Consider the following 19,261-nt stretch of genomic DNA (forward strand, 5'->3'; position numbering starts at 1 on the left):
GGCACAGGCAGTCGCAGGAGAGGGAGGTCAGACCTGGAGCAGCTGAGAAGCCCCAGCACTAGGGAGATGGGGACAGTGATAAGAAGACGCCACATCTGTGATAAAGACAGTCTCCATTGTGGATGACTGCAGGCGAGGAGCCTTGCAGCCTGTGGCTATCTCCCTGTCGCAAGGTGAGGTCTGAGCAGTAAAATGAAAGCAGGCAGAGTCCCCAGCTTCTCCCCTCCAGGACACAAGGCCATACTCTGTTTGATCTCCCTACCCTTATTTTCTGTGGCTGTGCAGGCAGGTGACTTTCTCCTTTAAATGGTATGAGGTATTGTACCCTCAAGACCTTTGCATGAAAGGAGAGAGAGCCACCCCCACAGTGGCACAAAGGTCATTAGAAACAGAGAGAACGCAAAGCAGTGGTGGCACACGCTTTTAACCCCAGCACTCTGGGAGGCAGAGGCAGGCAGATTTCTGAGTTCGAAGCCAGCCTGGTCTACAGAGTGAGTTCCAGGACAGCCAGGGCTATACAGAGAAACCCTGTCCCAAAAAACCAAAAATAAAAAATAAAAATAAAAAATAGAAACAGAGAGAACAAGCCCCACGACACCTCCAAACCTTTGCAACTTTTACTGAATCCAAAGGTATCAGAGTGGACGAAATGCTGGATAGATTGTTCAGAAGGCTAGAAAAAATGACTTAATTCCTAGTCACATATGACCCACCAAAGCAAACTGAGAACCGATAAACATACCTAGTTAGGTAGCCTGGGTGGTGTCAGCACACATCTTTAATCCTAGCCCTCCAAAGGCAGAAGCAGGGGGATTTCTGATTTAGAAGCCAACCTGGTTTACAGATCCAGTTCCAGGACAGCCAGGGCTATACAGGGAACTCCTGTCTCAAACAAAACAAAGCAAAAACAAAAAACAAACACACACACACACAAACAACAGAAAAAACAACCTAGTCAAATTAATAATGAACAGATTGAAGTAATAATGATGATTGATGGTGATAATAGCTCCTGTCAAGGAAACACCTCAGACCTGAGAGATTCACTGAGGAATTCTACCAAGCTTTAAAGAACTAACCCCAGCATTCCTCAGACTACTCTCTAAGACAGAAAAGTAAACAATGTTTCCAGGGGTTGGAAGTGTAGCTGAATTGCCTAGCATGCAGGAAACGCTGGGTTCCAGCCACAGCTCATTCACTACTACATCAATGAATTTGACTGCCTTGGCTACATGAGACTGTGTCTCTAACAAGACAAAACTAACAACAGAATGCTTCCAAAAGGAGTAGCGAAAGCGAAAGGACTTCCTCCCTCTCTCCCTCCCTCCCTCCCTCCCCCCCCCCCACACACACACAGGGTTTCTCCGTGTAGCCCTGGCTGTCCTGGAACTCACTCTGTAGACCAGGCTGGCCTTGAACTCAGAAATCTGCCTGCCTCTGTCTCCCAAGTGCTGGGATCAAAGGCGTGCACCACCATGCCCGGCGGACTTACTCCATTGATATTGGTGTTGGTCAGAGGTGCAGCGGAAGAGCACCTTTTTATCCAGCTCACCAAGATGCTAACCTTCAGTTTCCAAAGGAGCAGAACAGTTCAGCCTTCTTGGAAAAGACTGATGCCCAGCTAGCTCACTTCATTACTCAAACATCATACAAGGTTAATTGGGGCTGGGAAAGGTTCCAGTTGCCAAAGTTCTCTTGCCCATGCTGCCCCTGAGGGCAGACAGCCCACACAAATCTGTCCCTTTTGACCTTGGCTAGCCACAATCAAAAATAAGACCTCCAGATTTGTAAGCCCTCCAGATTTGTCAGGACTGTCTCAGGACCGAGATTAGTGCAGCTGCAAGCTCTCACACAGCAGCAAGTGCAGATTCTCTAGAGAGACCTTTCTTCAAGGTTCAAACAGTCTCAAGACAATTTCTCAGCCTCTACTGATTGTCCCAAACATAGCAAAGGCTCTGCTGAGACATTTCACTCAAAGGCTTTACTATACATTTCACTACAGCAATCAATTTTATTATTATTTTAAATGGATTTTTAAAAAAGATTTAGTTATTTATCATATGTAAGTACACTGTAGCTGTCTTCAGACACACCAGAAGAGGGCATCAATCTCATTACAGATGGTTGTGAGCCACCATGTGGTTGCTGGGATTTGAACTCAGGACCTCTGGAAGAGCAGCCAGTGCTCTTAAGCCGAGTCCTCTCCAGCACTATCATTTTATCTTTAATTATTCATTTTATTTATTCACTTATTTTATGTGTATAACTATTCCACCTGCTAGTATGTCTCTGAACATGCCTGGTATCAGTGGAAGACAAGAGAGGGTGGAGTTATAGATGGTTGTGAGCTGGCATATGGGTGCTATGAATTGAATCCAGGTCGTTGGGAAGAACAGCCACTGTTCTTAACTACTGAGCCATTTCTCCAGCCCCTCTGATCTATTTTTAAAAGACTACAGATTCTACCAGAAAACTGCTTTGATGAAACACTCTGAAAAAATTGAAGGATGCAGTAGGCTGGATGTGTAGTTGCTGGTAGAGTGCTTGCCTAGCATGCACAGGGCCCTGAATTCAATTTCCAGCACTGCAAAAATAGAAACCGACCATAGAAGAGAAGGATACAAAAACGAAGTGCAAAAGTCAGTACCTTTTCTATGTACCAGTAATGACCCCTCTGAAAAAGAAGTAGAGAAAACAATACTATTCAAAATGATCTAAAACCAAACCAAACCATTAAACCGTCCAACCAAACAAATGAAATTGACCAAGACTTTTAAAATGAAAACTTTGAAATATCAAGCAGGCAGAGGCCTTTAATCCCAGCACTCAAAAAACAGAGACAGGAAAAAAAAACTGGGTGGTGGTGGTGGTGGTGGTGGTGGTGGTGGTGGTGCACACCTTTAATCCCAGCAGGGAGGGGGGGCAGAGGCAGGTGGATTTCTGAGTTCACGGCCAGCCTGGTATACAGAGTGAGTTCCAGGACAGCCAGGACTATACAGAGAAACCCTGTATCGAAAAAAAACGAAAGAAAGAAAGAAAGAAAAGAAAAGAAAGAAAGAAAGAAAGAAAGAAGAAAAGAAAAGAAAAGAAAAGAAAAGAAAAGAAAAGAAAAGAAAAGAAAAGAAAAGAAAAGAAAAGAAAAGAGAGACAGAGACAGGCAGATCTCTGTGAGTTTCACCACAGTCAGGGCTGTCTGACAGCCTGAGACAGTCAAAGACTCAATTTTAAAAAAAAGAAGAAGACATTGTAAAATGGAAACATGTCCCATGCCGGGGCTATCTTGATGGTTATCAGGTCAGGTAATCTGTGGTCCACCCTGACAACCTGAGTCGCATCTCCAGGATCCATATGGCAGAAGGAGAAAATTGAACCTTGCAAGTTATCCTCTGATAGTCACAGGATCCACACAAACATACAAAGCAAATACATACAATGCAGTAGGAAACAATCTTGCAAACAAGCAACTGTTGAAAGGTGGCTGGAGACATAGGCTGACAGTTAGGAGCTGGTTTCCAACAGCTGGAAAGAGCATCCCATGGTGGCTCACAACTGTCTGTAACTCCAGGTTCAGGACACCTAGCATCTTCTTCTGGCATCTGTGAGCACCAGGTATATGGTACATAGAAATATATGCAAGCAAAACACTCATACACATAAAAATAATTAATTAAAATAAATAAAAGAATGGGAGAATATCTTTGGCCACCCTTTATGACTGTGGACCAAATCTATGTGGTAAACATGGCTCAGTGTTAAAGATGCTATTCTTCCAGAAGACCTGGGTTAAATGTCCAGCACCCACATGGCAGCTCACAGCTCTCTATAGCTCCAGTTCCAGGGGATCTAATACCCTCACATAGACATATATGCAGGCAAAACACTAATGTACATAAGATAAGAACCAATAAACCATTTAAATATGTTTAAAAATTAAAAATGAAATAATTCAAGGCCAGCCTGGTCTACAGAGTGAGTTCCAGGACAGCCAGGGCTGTACAGAGAAACCCTGTCTTGAAAACCCAAAAATAAATAAATAAATAAATAAATAAATAAATAAGCAATAAAAGAAAGGAATGAATAAATACATAAATAATTGAATACATAAATCATGACCATCACTGAAAGAAATGTTAGAGAAAGTCCTTTGGTCAGAAAGAAATATCAATCTATACAAAGGAAAAACATAGAAATAGCCCATAAGTACGTGTGAGTGGCTTAGTCTGTTTAGATGGCTATGTAACTGGCTAGTTTACTATCACTATTAATAGGACATGTTCTCCATAGGTCCACACTTTAGGGCCTTGGCTGCCAGTGCATGGGCTTCTCAGGATGGGATCCTGAGGACTCTTGCCTGTTCATTGGACTCAACTCTTCATGGAGTCATCGAATGATGGTGGCATTATTGGGAGGTACTGAACATAGGAGGTAGGGACTAATCAGATGTACGGGGTCATCAGGGATGTGACAGGGAAGAATTGTTAGTGCCTGGGATGGAACCCAGGACCTTGCACATGCCAGACAAGCACTCTGCCACTGAGCTGCACCTTAGCCCCACAAAGATGTAACTTGTCTTTCTTGTCCCTGCCTCTTCTCTTTGCTTTCTGACCTGCCATGAGGTATAGTGATTTGCCTACTACACACTCCCTGCCCTACTACACACTCCCTGCCCTACTGCATACTCCCTGCCCTACTGCATACTCTCTGCCCTACTGCATATTTTCTGCCATGATGTTCAGTCTAAATATGTTTTTCTTATTCTATAAATGTTCTTGAAATACTGATAAGATAAACATATAAAGTAAAAACCAATAGAATAACAAAAACATCTATAGTCCATAGGGCAGTGGGTGAGGAGGGGGTGGGACTCTCATAGGCTAGGTGTATTGGTATATGCCTGCAACCCTAGGATTTGAGAGTCTGAAGTAGAGAATGGCCAGTTTTAGACCAACCCAGAGTCCAGAGCAAGTCCAAGGCCAGCCTGAAACAGACAAAACAGAACAGAAGGGCTGACAAGAAGGCTCAGCAGGTAAGGGTCTGTCTGACAACCTGAATTCAATTCCTAGAATCCAAATGCTTGAAAGGGAACTGACTTTCACAAGTTGTCCTCTGACCTCCACACACATTTGGTGGTACATGGGCATGTATATCCATGCCCCCCCCCCAAATTAGTAGACATTAAAAGTTTATAAAAGAAGACAAAAATAGCACAAAACAATAACCACTCAGTTTTGGCAGGGGTCAACTGAGTGTCGCTTTTAGATAGTTGTTTTTTCCCCAACACTAACTACAGTGGAGGATTGGGGTCAAAGCATAGAATTACACAACCTGATTGAGAGAGTAATTCTTCCAGACTGAGAGACACAGGGTCCCAGTGGAGATGAGAAGGGTCCAGTCAACCAGAAACACAAATAGAACCACTTGACTGTGGGCTATGGAAGCTCTGGGCACCAGGAATCAGAATATCACCAAGTATGTCATTGCAGTCCCTAAGAATACTGCTTGTGTGTGTGTGTGTGTGTGTGTGTGTGTGTGTGCTTTTAATGCAGTTGACAAGGTCAGTTTTGCTACATGGTATCAGGCTGCACTCCAGAAAGGTTTACCAGAAGGAGCTGTAGGACCCCCGAACGGGAGACCCCATTCGAGTCTCGGGTCGGCGCACACCCAAGGAAACGCAAGAGACTGGCTTGATGCAAGAACATGAGGCAGTTTAATGGTGGAGCTCTGGGTCGACACATGTCTTATGCAGAAGACAGAGGAGCCAACCCTGAAGCTCAGAAGCTAGGGGTTTTTATAGGAAAGGTAAGGGGGTTTCACACGCTTTCACATGATTGGTCAACTCATACACAATTACATCAGCGGACAGTACGTGCAGATCGGCGCATCAGCAATGGAGAATGGGAAGCTTATCTTTTGTTAGCAGAGGGGCTGGTTAACATTAAACCACAGGAGTCCAGATGGTCCCTGACTCAGTGGAGGCTGCATAGGCAACTTCCTTATCTTTATGGCCAGCTAGTTCCTGGAATGTCTTAACGACATTGAGTGGGGGCCTAGAACGGGCTAGAAGGCGAGAGGAAGGGGTGGGGGAGGGGAATATATCAGGGCAAGGTCTACTTTCAGTGGTTATGTGAATGGGCGGGGGCACCCCAAACATCAATTCAAAAGGTGTTAAGCCTGAAGCTCCGGGAGTATTCCGAACCCAGAACAGGGCATAGGGGGAGAAAGGCTGTCCAATCGTTCCCGCCGGTCTCCAAGGTCAATTTAGTTAGGGTCTCTTTTAGAGTTCTATTCATTCTTTCTACCTGTCCTGAACTCTGGGGTCTTATAGGCACAATGTAACTTCCAATTTATCCCCAGTTGTCTGGCCAATCCTGACTTACCTGGGTGACGAAGGCAGGTCTATTGTCTGACCCAATTATCTTAGGTATTCCAAAACGAGGAAAAATCTCTTCAAGTATCTTCTTGGCTACCACGTTAGCCGTCTCTCTTTTGGTGGGAAAGGCCTCCACCCACCCTGAGAAAGTATCTATAAAAACTAGAAGGTATTTATTGCCATACTTTGCTGGCTTTACCTCGGTAAAATCACCTTCCCAATAGGTCCCTGGTCTATCCCCTCTTAAACGTTTTCCTCCATGGTTTCTGTTTGGCACTGCGTTAGTGAATGTGCAAGCTTGGCAGTTTTTTACTAAGTCTTCTACCATCTTTTGAAGCTGTGGGAAATGATAAGGGGACTTACCAACCAGCTTTATCATCTTTTTTTCTCCAAGGTGGGTGAGGCGATGTATATTAGTCAAGTATTCTAGCCCCTCTTCTCTTGTGAGAGTCCGTTTTTCTAAAATCTCCTCGGCTGGTTGTGATGGGGCTTTAATGGTTAAAATTTGTGGCCCTTGTGCCGCATCTTTTGCTACCCAGTTTGCCATTTGATTTCCATTTTCTATTGGCCCATTTCCCTTCTGATGTCCTGGACAGTGAATGATTGCCACCTTGCGGGGCAAATGAACAGCTTCTAGTAGGCTAAGAATTTCTTCTTTGTTTTTGATCTCTTTTCCGGCAGAAGTTAACAGTCCGCGCTGCCTGTATATTGCTCCATGAACGTGAGCGGTTGCAAAGGTGTACCGGCTGTCAGTATAGATATTGGCAGCTTTTCCCTCTGCAAGTCTCAAGGCCTGGATCAGTGCAATGAGCTCCGCCTTCTGAGCTGATGTCCCTTCAGGTAAACTGCTGGCCCATATAACAGACTTTCCATCCACTACTGCTGCCCCAGCCCTATGCTCACCTTCTACCACGAAGCTGCTGCCGTCGGTGAACCAAGTCATGGCCCCAGGCCAGGGACGATCAGTTAAGTCTGACTGGGTCCCGGCCTCCTCAGCCAGTATATCCCCGGAGTGGTGTATTGGGGCTTCGTCGGTCTCAGGTAGTAAGGTGGCAGGGTTGAGAATAGCAGGTGGAGCAAAGGTCACCAGCTCAGTCAGCAATAAACTCTGGTAGTGGGTCATCCTGGCATTAGTCTGGGGGCTGCCGGATGATGCTCTCGAGGGCATGTGGGGCCACTATGTCACATTTTGGCCCATAGTCAGTTTATCAGCATCTTTTACTAGCACTGCAGTAGCTGCAATTGCCCGTAAACATGAGGGCCATCCGCTGGCTACCGGGTCCAATTTCTTTGACAGGAATGCTACAGGGCGCTTCCAAGGTCCCAATGTCTGGGTAAGAACCCCCCTTGCTACTCCATTTCTCTCATCGATGTACAGGGTAAAAGGACTCTTCAGATCAGGTAGTGCTAGAGCAGGGGCCTGTAGCAGCGCCTTTTTGAGGGTCTCAAAAGCCAATTGTTCTCTAGTCCACACAAATTCCCATTTTTCTCTGGTCAAAGGATATAAAGGAGGCCGCCAGGGTGGCAAACCCTGGGATCCAGAGTCTGCAGAACCCCGCTGTTCCCAGGAATTCTCTTACCTGGCGAGGGGTGGTTGGGGTTGGGATCTGTGTCACTGTCCATTTTCTGGCTTCCGTGAGCCATTGCTGTCCATTCTTCAGGGTGTACCCCAAATAGGTCACCTCTGTCTGGCACAGCTGTGCCTTTTTAGCCGAGGCCCGGTACCCCAACTCACCTAGCTCAGCCAGGAAATTCTATGTCCCAAGCTCGCATTCCTCATGTGCCTCGGTCGCAAGGAGAAGGTCATCTATGTATTGCAAGAGGGACGCATGTGGATTGCAGGCTCGAAAAGGAGCCAAGCCCCAATGTAAGGCCTCATCAAACATGGTTGGTGAAATTTTGAACCCTTGAGGTAACCTGGTCCAGGTGAGCTGCCCCATCCTGCCACTCTCAGGATCCCGCCATTCAAAGGCGAACAGGGGTTGACTGTTAGGGTGCAATCTCAGACAAAAGAAGGCATCTTTAAGGTCTAACACTGTATACCAGACTCGTTCAGGCGGCAGAGTTCTGAGCAGGTTATAAGGGTTGGGAACAGTGGGGTGTATGTCCTGTATTCTTCTGTTAACTTCTCTAAGGTCTTGTACAGGACGATAATCACCCATCCCTGGCTTCTTTACTGGAAGGAGGGGGTATTCCAAGCAGATTTACAGGGGACCAGGATCCCTTCATGGATTAGCCGGTTGATGTGAGGATGTATCCCTTCCCGAGCTTCCTTCCCCATAGGGTACTGCCGGATCCTAATGGGGGTGGCTCCAGACTTGAGCTCTATCACTACTGGAGGGGCCTGCTTTGCCATTCCCAGTCGTAATATACGGCTGCTGGTCGGGGTGCGATCCAGGTCCTTCCTGAAAGACAACGGCTTTCATGGCTCCAATAGTGGGCAAATCAAAAGTCCCTATGGGCGGCCAGCCTACTCTAAGGGTAGGCCATTCCAAGGTACAGAAGGTCTGCCAAGGCTTTTTCTTAACTTCTACCGACAAATCCCGTCCTCTTGCCCTAACGTCTGCCCAATGGTTCATAGTCAAGGACAAAGGGGTCGTCACTGTCTGTCCCATGGGAAAAAGCAAAAGACACAAAAACACGATACAAACAACGGTCACCAGTATGTCTAAACACACTCGCCCACGTTGGGTCTTGAACAAACAACCAAACGCAACCTCCAATGGACTGGGGTTTTGCACTCTCCCCCCCCCCCCCCCCCCCGGGAGAAGGAGCACTCCGTCTCCCTTGTTCCAGAAAAACACGCTCAGGCTCTCCTGACCGTCTCCCACCCTTGGAGCGTCCTCCAGGGTCGCAGCCTGTGGTTCCAGGGCGTCCCCCTCCGCAGCTGCTGGGTCCTTACAGCTCAAAGTGGCAGCTGCAAGAGCAGGGTTCCACTTCTGCTCTGTTCAGCCACAAATCGAAACCAAAAACACAGACACAGCGGCGCCGCACTTTCAAACTCACAGAAACATATCTCCAAGGGGTCTTTGGGGTTCCTGGGTGCTGCGGGGATCCCGGACGAGCCCCCATAATGTAGGACCCCCGAAAGGGAGACCCCATTCGAGTCTCGGGTCGGCGCACATCCAAGGAAACGCAAGAGACTGGCTTGATGCAAGAACATGAGGCAGTTTAATGGCGGAGCTCTGGGTCGACACGTGTCTTATGCAAAAGATAGAGGAGCCAACCCTGAAGCTCAGAAGCTAGGGGTTTTTATAGGAAAGGCAAGGGGGTTTCGCACGCTTTCACATGATTGGTCAACTCATACACAATTACATCAGCGGGCAGTACGTGCAGATCAGCGCATCAGCAATGGAGGAGACATGACTTCCTTAGTGTCATTAAAAGACACAACTAAATCTAGAAATGTATACAAAGCTATAAAGGTTAAAATGATGTTTTTGGCCCTTTGTCCACATATCTGGTATATAGCTGATGGTTCCCCAGTGATGAAATAGACTTGTAAAGTTGATAGAAGACAAAGTAACTGCCACTGAGATCCATGTGTAATGTAATATCAGAGTCATCAAGAAATTTCAAAACCATTAAAAAGTCATGTAAGCAGTCACCATGCCTGCATTTTCTGCAGGGATTCCTAAAGGTGACACAGACTATGGTGACAGCATTCACTTTTCAGAAGTAAGCTGGCTAAGGCCAAACCAAAAGCAGAAATGATCTTATGATCTGCAGTATGTTACCAAGCTATTTATGGTAATGAAGGCAAAAAAATGTCACCGGAATCTTATGCTGAAAATTGATTTATACTTTTAGCAAGTTTCAGGACAGCCGGGACTGTTAAACAGAGAAACCCTGTGGGTTTTTTTTTAAAGATGTATTTATTTAATTTATAAGAGCACTGTAGCTGTCCTCATACACACCAGAAGAGGGCATCAGATCCCATTACAGATGGTTGTGAGCTACCGTGTGGTTGCTGGGAATTGAACTCAGGACCTCTGGAAGAGCAGTCAGTGCTCTAAACCACTGAGCCATCTTTCCAGCCCAAGAAACCCTGTCTTAAAGAAACAAAACAAAACAAAACAAAAAATAAAAAATAACCTCCCCAACCCAACCAAACAAAAAACAGCCAACAACAACAATAAATAAATTTGAAAAAGATAAAAAGGCACAATGGCATGACTTGGGGGTAACCAGTGGCTGTCTGATGGAATCTGAGGCCTGCTCCAAAGGACAAAATTGAAAGATGGTCAGAAAGCTATGGCTGGGGAACGTACAGGCTTTAGCAGGTAAGCTACTGCTGAATTTTGCTAAATACATATGATGTGCATTTCTAAGTATATATGTTTATATCTATAGATTAGAGAGTGCTATGCCATGTGGGATCAAAGTCATTTCTTACTAATAAAGGAATGAATTAATCAGAACTTTATCTAAAACATCTATATACCAAAGAACAGAACTTCAAAATAAACACAGAAGAATTTTAGAGACTATTCAGAGAATATGTGTTAACACATTTCTCTAATTTAAAAATTGGGAAGTTGAGGTAGGTGGATTTGGAGTTCAAGATTATCATCATGTACAGAGATTGAGGCCTGGCTACATGATATCCTGTATCTTCAAAAAAAAAGTCTTTGAGAAATGCAAGAAGAAATGAATGATTGTAATTCATTCTGTTTTCACTCCCTTGTGTTAATTAATAGAGTAAGTTGACAGAAAATCAGCAAAGCCATGGAACACTTCAACAACACAATCAATACATTTGACTCTTAGATAATTATAAAACACTCTATCCAACAATAGTAAAATTGAGAATGTTTGCCAAGATCGGCCATATTATGAGTCATAAAATCAGTTTCAATAAATACAAGCTGGATACTAAAACCTGCAGAGCATCACTGAGATAAATGAGGGTCAATTCAGTAGCCAATGCTCTTAGCTGCTGAGCCCGTACATACTATTTAGACATTTAAAATCACATTAATTAATTTATTTGGTGTGTACATATGTGTGTGTGCCTCTATGTGTGTGAAATTGCAAGTCTGTGGCATATATGTGTAAGTCACAGGACAACTTTTTGGACTGGATTCTCTGTGTCCACCATGTGGACAGTTTTGGTGGAGTTATGTGATTATGTGGAGTTATGGTGATTTTTAATGAGGCTTGGTAGCAAGTGCCTTGACCTACTGACCAATTTCAAAGGCCTTATATATTAATTTTTTTAAAGATTTCTTTATTTATTTTATGTATATGAGTACACTGCAGCTGTACAGATGGTTGTGAGCCACCATGTGGTTGCTGAGAACTAAACTCAGGACCTCTGCTTGCTCCCACCCCGCTCACTCTGGCCCAAAGATTGATTTATTTATTATATGTAAGTACATTGTAGCTATCTTCTGAAGGTCCTGAGTTCAATTCCCAGCAACCGCATGGTGGCTCATAACCATCTGTCATGAGATCTGACACCCTCTTTTCGTGTGTCTTCAGGCATGGCAGTGAGAACTATTAGTCACAAAGCCATTCCAACCATCCCTAATGTCTATAATACATGCTATCTCAAAAAACAAAACAAAACAAAACAAAAAACTCAAGTCAGTTTTTCAACAGAAATTGACAAGGTCATTCTGAATCTTAAACAGAAGTGTGAAGAACTTGAAATAGCCAAAATAGCTTTGGAAAGCAAACAAACAAACAAAACAAAAAATGATTAAAGCTACCTGATTCCAAACACTTAGTATAAAGCTACAGTTATTAAGACAATATAAGATTGATGTCAAAATATATCATTAGATAGGTGTAAAATAGATTAGAGGCCAGAAATAGAAATGATAAATGAGTGGAGAGAAGATAATCTTTCAAAATATTGTGTTGTCAATAAAAAGCTATTTGTGTTAATCTCATACTACTAATAAAAATGGAACCAAAATATTTAGGACTTAAATATAATAACTATATACCTTCCATAAGAAAAGATGAGAAAAGAACGTATGGGCTCTGAGTTAGGCAATTATTACCTAGAAATGGCACCAACGGCTCTATCAAAATAGAAGAAGGAAAAAAGATCAATAGGTTGTGGGAGTTTTTTCCTAATAGGATTGACAACTTAAATATATTATATTTAAAACATCTTCTGAGCCGGGCGATGGTGGTGCACGCCTGTAATCCCAGCACTCTGGGAGGCAGAAGCAGGCGGATTTCTGAGTTTGAGGCCAGCCTGGTCTACAGAGTGAGTTCCAGGACAGCCAGGGCTATACAGAGAAACCCTGTCTCAAAAAAACCAAATCAAAAAAAAAAAAAAAAAAAAAAACATCTTCTTGGGCTAGTCAAAGAAGCATTCCTATAATCCTGGAGGCACTCTGGAGGCAGAGGCAGGAGGATCTCTGTGAGTTCAAAACCAGCCTGATCTCTATATCAAATTCCAGGCCAGCAGAACTACAGAGTGAGACCTCATCTCAAAGAGAAAAAAATACTTTCAAATGACACTGTTTTACTGGAGAAAAGAATCATCAGTTTCAATGATAGATAAACATTTCTTAGACACGATACCATCCATGCTGGGCGTGATGGCACACAACTTTAATTCCTGTACTTGGGAGGCAGAGACAGGTGGGTTTCTGTGAGTCAAAGGCTAGCTTTTTAGTGAATCAGTGAGTTACAGAACAGCAAGGGCTACACAAACATTTGTCTCGAAAGAAAAACAAACAGGCACACACACACACACACACACACACACACATACACAGAGAGAGAAAGAGAGAGAGAGAGAGAGAGAGAAACCAAAACTAAATATGAGTTAACAGGGACAAGCATTGAGGGCTATTCTACCCACAGTGTCACCATTTATGTAGAAAGATACTACTCAGGGCAGAAATAGCGCATTTTGTGAACCCAATTTGTGACAACAGCAAATGCATACGGACAGAAAGCATGGAAAGCCAAATAAGAGCAGAGGCCAGGATTGTAAGGGTTCCGACAGGCCAGTGGCAATGGTCCATGGAAAAATCACAAGATGGCTCCACCAACCTGGGGTCATTCAGCCAAAGCATGTCTTGGGGATAAAGGTCTACACTGAACAGAAATGCTAACTAATCTAGACTGAACAGGACAGTGGCAATAGAGAACAAACAGATCCAGGATAACTAGGGAGATGGACCAGCCTGGGCTTCTTGGAATAAAACAGAACCCTTGCTTGGTAGGCCTCCAGCATCTACTAGGCATTTACTAAAAGGGCTCACAATTGAAATACCTTTCATAGGTCTGAAGCATTTTTCAAGGACATGAGAGACATCAAAAGAAGACCTGGGTCTGTAAGCCTGAGTCAGAGAACAGGGTCCATCTTTGATCTCTGCAAGCCAATAAACACAGCTTGCCTAGTCTCCTTTGTACTCAGCAATCTCTTCTACTTTTTATATCTGATTCTGAGCCCCTATGCTTTCTTAGTTATTTGCTTTTCAGTTGTCTTTGGAAATGTTGCTGCTCATACAGCTGAGTAGTACATTATCACTTTCCTAATAGCAAGGCTGCAGATAGCATCTCTGACATGTGAGTCGTGATGATTGATAATAGTTGCCTAGGTTACTCTTTGGAGACTTGAAGGCTGGCTTTGTCTTATTTTTCAGTTATTGTTTTCCCCATGAAAACCTGTGGACTCTTCTTTTGGGTCTGAACAGGTGCCTGATGCATGTGACCTTCTGACACTAGGAGGCTGAAAACCTTAGACCATAGTAGCACTGCTATTTTCTGAGCACACATTCTATGAAGAGCCAAAGAGCCTGAGTACATGTGTGCAGGCCACTGATTCCTCCCCCTCCAATCGCCATCTTCATATCTTCAACCACCCTGTTTCTTTGCCCTGTAAGTATCCTCTCCCATGTCTACTTGGCAACCTTGCAGATCTGTTCTTTGTCTTTTGCATACTCATTATTTCTGTAACTGGTACAGCACTCCTCAAACAAAAAGAGCCTGATTTCATACCAAGAAAATAAGCCACCATATTTTAGGGTAGTTTACAACAAGAGATACCTTCCAGCCATGAAGTTTCCTTTTTTCCCCTCATAAAATGGTTATTCATTATTTACTCTGTAACACAATGGTGACAAGTTAAAATATTAAAAAGCTGCTATGGCTTAAAATTTTGTTGAGTACTAAATATGCAGCATTGAACAATAGAAAGGCATAGATTTATCTCTGACCAGCAGAGTTCAAAGGAGAAATATCCATTCTTTTTCATGATCATGGGATCTACACTGCTCAGGTAGTCCAGAGGAATAAAGACTTGTATTTTCACATGGACATAAGACTAAGGGTGCCGGTTATGACGCCATGTATTTACAGTGGATAAGAAAATACACATGCAGGGGAGTGAAGGGTTAACAAGAATCTATTCATAGGAACACATGTACAAAGAAAAAACAAAGCTAAGCAAATGAAAGGGGACCCAAACCAGCTTTCTCCTTGGAGCTTTTAACCTGTACCCTGTGTGCATATGCCAAGCGGACAAAGGGCCACCAACATGTACCAAGACAGGATAGAAATCCTCTATTGCATTCATTTCTTTTGTTTATTTTTCGAGACTAGGTTTTCCTGTATAGTCCTGGCTGTCCTGAAACTTGCTCTGTAGACTAGGCTAGCCTGAGACTCAAGAGATCTACCTGCCTCTGCCTCCCAGTACTTGAATTAAACATGTGGGCCACCACACTCAACTGTATCCATTTCTTAAACACATATTTAAGATCAGGCTTCGAGTTGGGCATACCTTTAATCCTAGCACAAAGGAGGCAGAAGTAGGTGATCTCTGTGAATTTGAGATCAGCATAATCTACATAGTGAACTGGAAGCTAGCCAGGGCTCTACAAAGTGAGACCCTGTCTCAAAACAAAATCACATTTTGAACAAAAATGGAAAAGCTTAGAGGTAACATGCTGAGTGGGAATAAACATTAAAATATAGTGCCAGTGAGATGGCTCAGAGGGTCACTGAGCCCAAGCCTGATGACCCGAGTTCCATCCCTGTGACCCACATGGTGGAAGGCAAGAAACAGCTTTTTGAAGGTGTCCTCTGATGCTCATATGATTGTTGTAGCATGCACACCCTCAGCCCCCCAAACTAAATTTATATTTTTTAAAAAAAGGTATAATTTGAATAGCCCCTGTACGCTCATAGAGTTGAATGCTTAGTTACCAAGAAGTGGCACTGTTGCCGGGCGGTGGTGGCGCACGCCTTTAACCCTAGCACTTGGGAGGCAGAGGCAGGCGGATTTCTGAGTTCGAGGCTAGCCTGGTCTACAGAGTGAGTTCCAGGATAGCCAAAGCTACACAGAGAAACCCTGTCTCAAAAAACCTAAAAAGAGAGAGAGAGAGAGAGAGAGAGAGAGGAGAGGGAGAGGGAGAGAGAGAGAGAGAGAGAGAGAGAGAGAGAGAGAGAGAGAGAGAGAGAGAGAAGTGGCACTGTTTGAAAGGATTAGGAGGTGTGGCCTTGTTGAGGAGGTATGTCACAGGGGCTAGGTTTGAGATTCCAAAACCCTATGTCAGGCCCAGTCTCTCGGCTTGCAGATAAAGATGTAGAACTCTCAGCTACTGCTCTAGCACCATTTCTGTCTGCTGCCATGATGATAAAGGACTACTAACCCTCTGAAACTGTAAGTCAGCTCCTATTACATGCTGCCTTAGTCATGGTGTCTCTTCACAGCAACAGAATGGTGACTAAGATACAGAGGATTGGGGAAATTGCTCAGTGGTTAAGAGCACATTCTGCTCTTACCTAGAGAACAGGAATGTCAAGGCCAGCTCCTTATATCAAGCAAGCAGATCTCTGTGAGGTGGGGACCACCTGGTCTATATGGAGTTACAGGACAGCCAGGGCTACATAGTGAGACCCTGTCTCAAAAAAAATAAAGAAGTTAAATCACTAGTAGCACCTGGTCATATCTATAGATAAAGGAAAGCATATAACACTTTTGTTTTTCAAGATTTTATTTCTCTATATAATACTTGATGTGTTTATATTACTTGGATTTTAAGGCTTTTTTTTTTCTTCTTGTTTTGAAACAGGATCTTTAAATTTTCAAAGCTCTCCTCCCATGATATACTTCTTCCAATGAGGCCATACCTCCTAAGCCTCCCAAACACCACCATCAATTGGGGGACCAGGTGTTGAAACATCTGAGCCTAGGTGGGGATAAGTCTCATTTCAAACCACCACCCCGTGTCTCTGTAAATGTTTGCAACAAGTGTGCAAGTACCCAAGGAGGAGGATACAGGATTCCGTGGCACTAGAGTTACAAGTAATTGTGAGCTATGGGTTCTGTTGTCTCCTGGGAGAGTGGTAAACATTCAGTACACTGCTTACTTTGCAAAGTTTAAGGTCCTGAATATAATCCTCAGAATCTGCATTTTAAAAACTGGGTGTGGCCAGACATGAAGGTACTTGCCTTTTTTGTTTGTTTGTTTGTTTGTTTTGTTTTGTTTTTCGAGACAGGGTTTCTCTGTGTAGTCCTGGCTGTCCTGGAATTCACTCTGTAAACCAGGCTGTCCTTGAACTCAGAAATCAGCCTGCCTCTACACGCCTTTAATACTAACAGTCAAGAGGCAGAGATCTTGAGCCAGTCTGGTCTATATAGCAAGTTCCAGGCCTGCTGGGCTACATGGTGAAACCCTATCGTAACAAAATAAAACACACAAAAAGGTGGAGCATGATGGCTCATGCTTGTAATTCCAGTATCGGGAAGGCAGAGACAGATAAAGCCCTGGGCTCTTTTGCCAGACACACAAGCAGGAAGTCCCAGGTGTCAGTGAAAAGAGATGGCTGATCTGGTAAAGGCTTCCCTACCTGAATTTGATCCCAGGTTCCACTTGATGGAAGGAAGAAAACTAACTCCTTCAACTAGTCCTTTAATCTCCATATATACACTGAGGCACACCTATGCCCCCAGTAAGTAAGGACATAAACAAATAAATATAAAAAATTAAAAACAAAAAACCCAATGTGAATGGCTCTTTAGGAATGTAATACCTGACACATACATACATACCTGTATACACAGAAACAAATACACACTCTTGAAACCCTAGAAGCTAGAAATCCAAAATTAAGGTATCAATACAACCTCTCTTTCTCTCTCTCTCTCTCTCCTCCCTCCCCCATCTCTCAAGGTTTTTTTTAATGTATAGGGAAGGGACATGTGTTGGGGATTGGTTCTAATGTTTTGAATTAATTGGGAACCTGTCTGTTCAAATGCTGAAGGTTCTTGTCTCCAAATGGTTTTTGATGGAACAATAAAGAGCCAAAGGCCAGCTGGGCGGTGGCACACGCCTGTAATCCCAGCACTCTGGGAGGCAGAGGCAGGTGGATTTCTGAGTTCAAGGCCAGCCTGGTCTATGGAGAGAGTTCCAGGACATCCAGGGCTACACAGAGAAACCTTGTCTCAAAACAAAACAAAACAAAACAACAACAACAAAAGCGCCAAAGGCCAATGGCTGAGCAGAGAGAGAGAGAGAGAGAGAGAGAGAGAGAGAGAGAAGTGGAACTTTTAGATTTGCCTGGGCTAGGAGCTAGAAGAGAGGAAGAAGAGAGATTGTCATGATGGTGAAGAAGAAAGAGCAGACCTTCTCTCTCTCTCTCTCTCTCTCTCTCTCTCTCTCTCTCTCTCTCTCTCACACACACACACACACACACACACACACACACAAACAAACACATACAAACATTTGCATATTAACTAAAACTGTTTAAAGACATAGCAGACAGCTGGGCAGTGGTGGCACACGCCTTTAATCCCAGCATTTAGGAGGCAGAGGCAGGCGGATTTCTGAGTTCAAGGCCAGCCTGGTCTACAGAGTGAGTTCAGGACAGCCAGGACTACACAGAGAAACCCTGCCTTGAAAAACCAAAAACAACAACAACAACAAAAAACCAAAGTGAGAGAGAGAGAGAGAGAGAGAGAGAGAGAGAGAGAGAGAGAGAGAGACTGAGACCAGAGACCATTGGAGTAGGTCCCACCCTATTCCCTATTCCAGTGTGACTTCATCTGAACTAAACTCTAACAAATACAGTTGTACATATTTTGAGGAGATAACACATGATTTTCCATGCTGTACAAAGAATCACCACCGACTTAGCAAGTAAAACAACAATGATTTATTAGGCTACAGTTTACTAGGTTACAAGTCCAGACAGGCTTAGACGATTTCTCTGCTTCAGATTTTACAAGGCTGAATTCTATTTGCTGGTAAACCTCAGCTCTAGTCTAGTTGGTATGAGGTAGCCTCAGAGACAATCTGGGCTAAGTGAGACTGTCTCAAAAAAGGGGGGGGGGCTAAAAACAATGACCAGAAAAAATCCAAAAAAGGGCTAGAGAGATGGCTCTTCCAGAAAACCTGGTTCCTCTACTTCCTTGCCCATTTAGGTTGGCAGAATTCAGTTCAATGCAGTTTTAGTTTTGAAATCCTGAGTTGCTTGCTGGCTACCACCAGGGGTCCTGCTTAGTTTCTGGAGGCTACTCTAATCCTTGCACACAGCTTTAAGTAACTGGCAGCATGTCCTTATGTTTCAAACCCAACTTTCCTTTCTGTTCAACCCTGTAAACATGCACACACACACACACACACACAAACCTATCAAATCAAAATAGGCTCATGGCAGTGCATAGTGGCTCACACTGGCAATTGATGAATTTGGGAAGCAGAGGCAGAAGGATTTCCATAATTGTGAGGGCAGCATGGGTTAAGTGAGACTTTGCCCCACCTCCAAGGCTTAAAAACAAAAACAACGGGAAAAAGCCCCCCCCCCCAAAAGGGCTAGAGAAATGGCTCTTCCAGAAAACCTGGGTTCAATTCCCAGCACTACATGACATCTCACAAGTGTCTAACTCCAGTTATAGGGGATCCTGTTCTGAGT

This window comes from Apodemus sylvaticus, chromosome X, assembly GCF_947179515.1.
Source record: "Apodemus sylvaticus chromosome X, mApoSyl1.1, whole genome shotgun sequence".
Classification (NCBI taxonomy): domain Eukaryota; kingdom Metazoa; phylum Chordata; class Mammalia; order Rodentia; family Muridae; genus Apodemus; species Apodemus sylvaticus.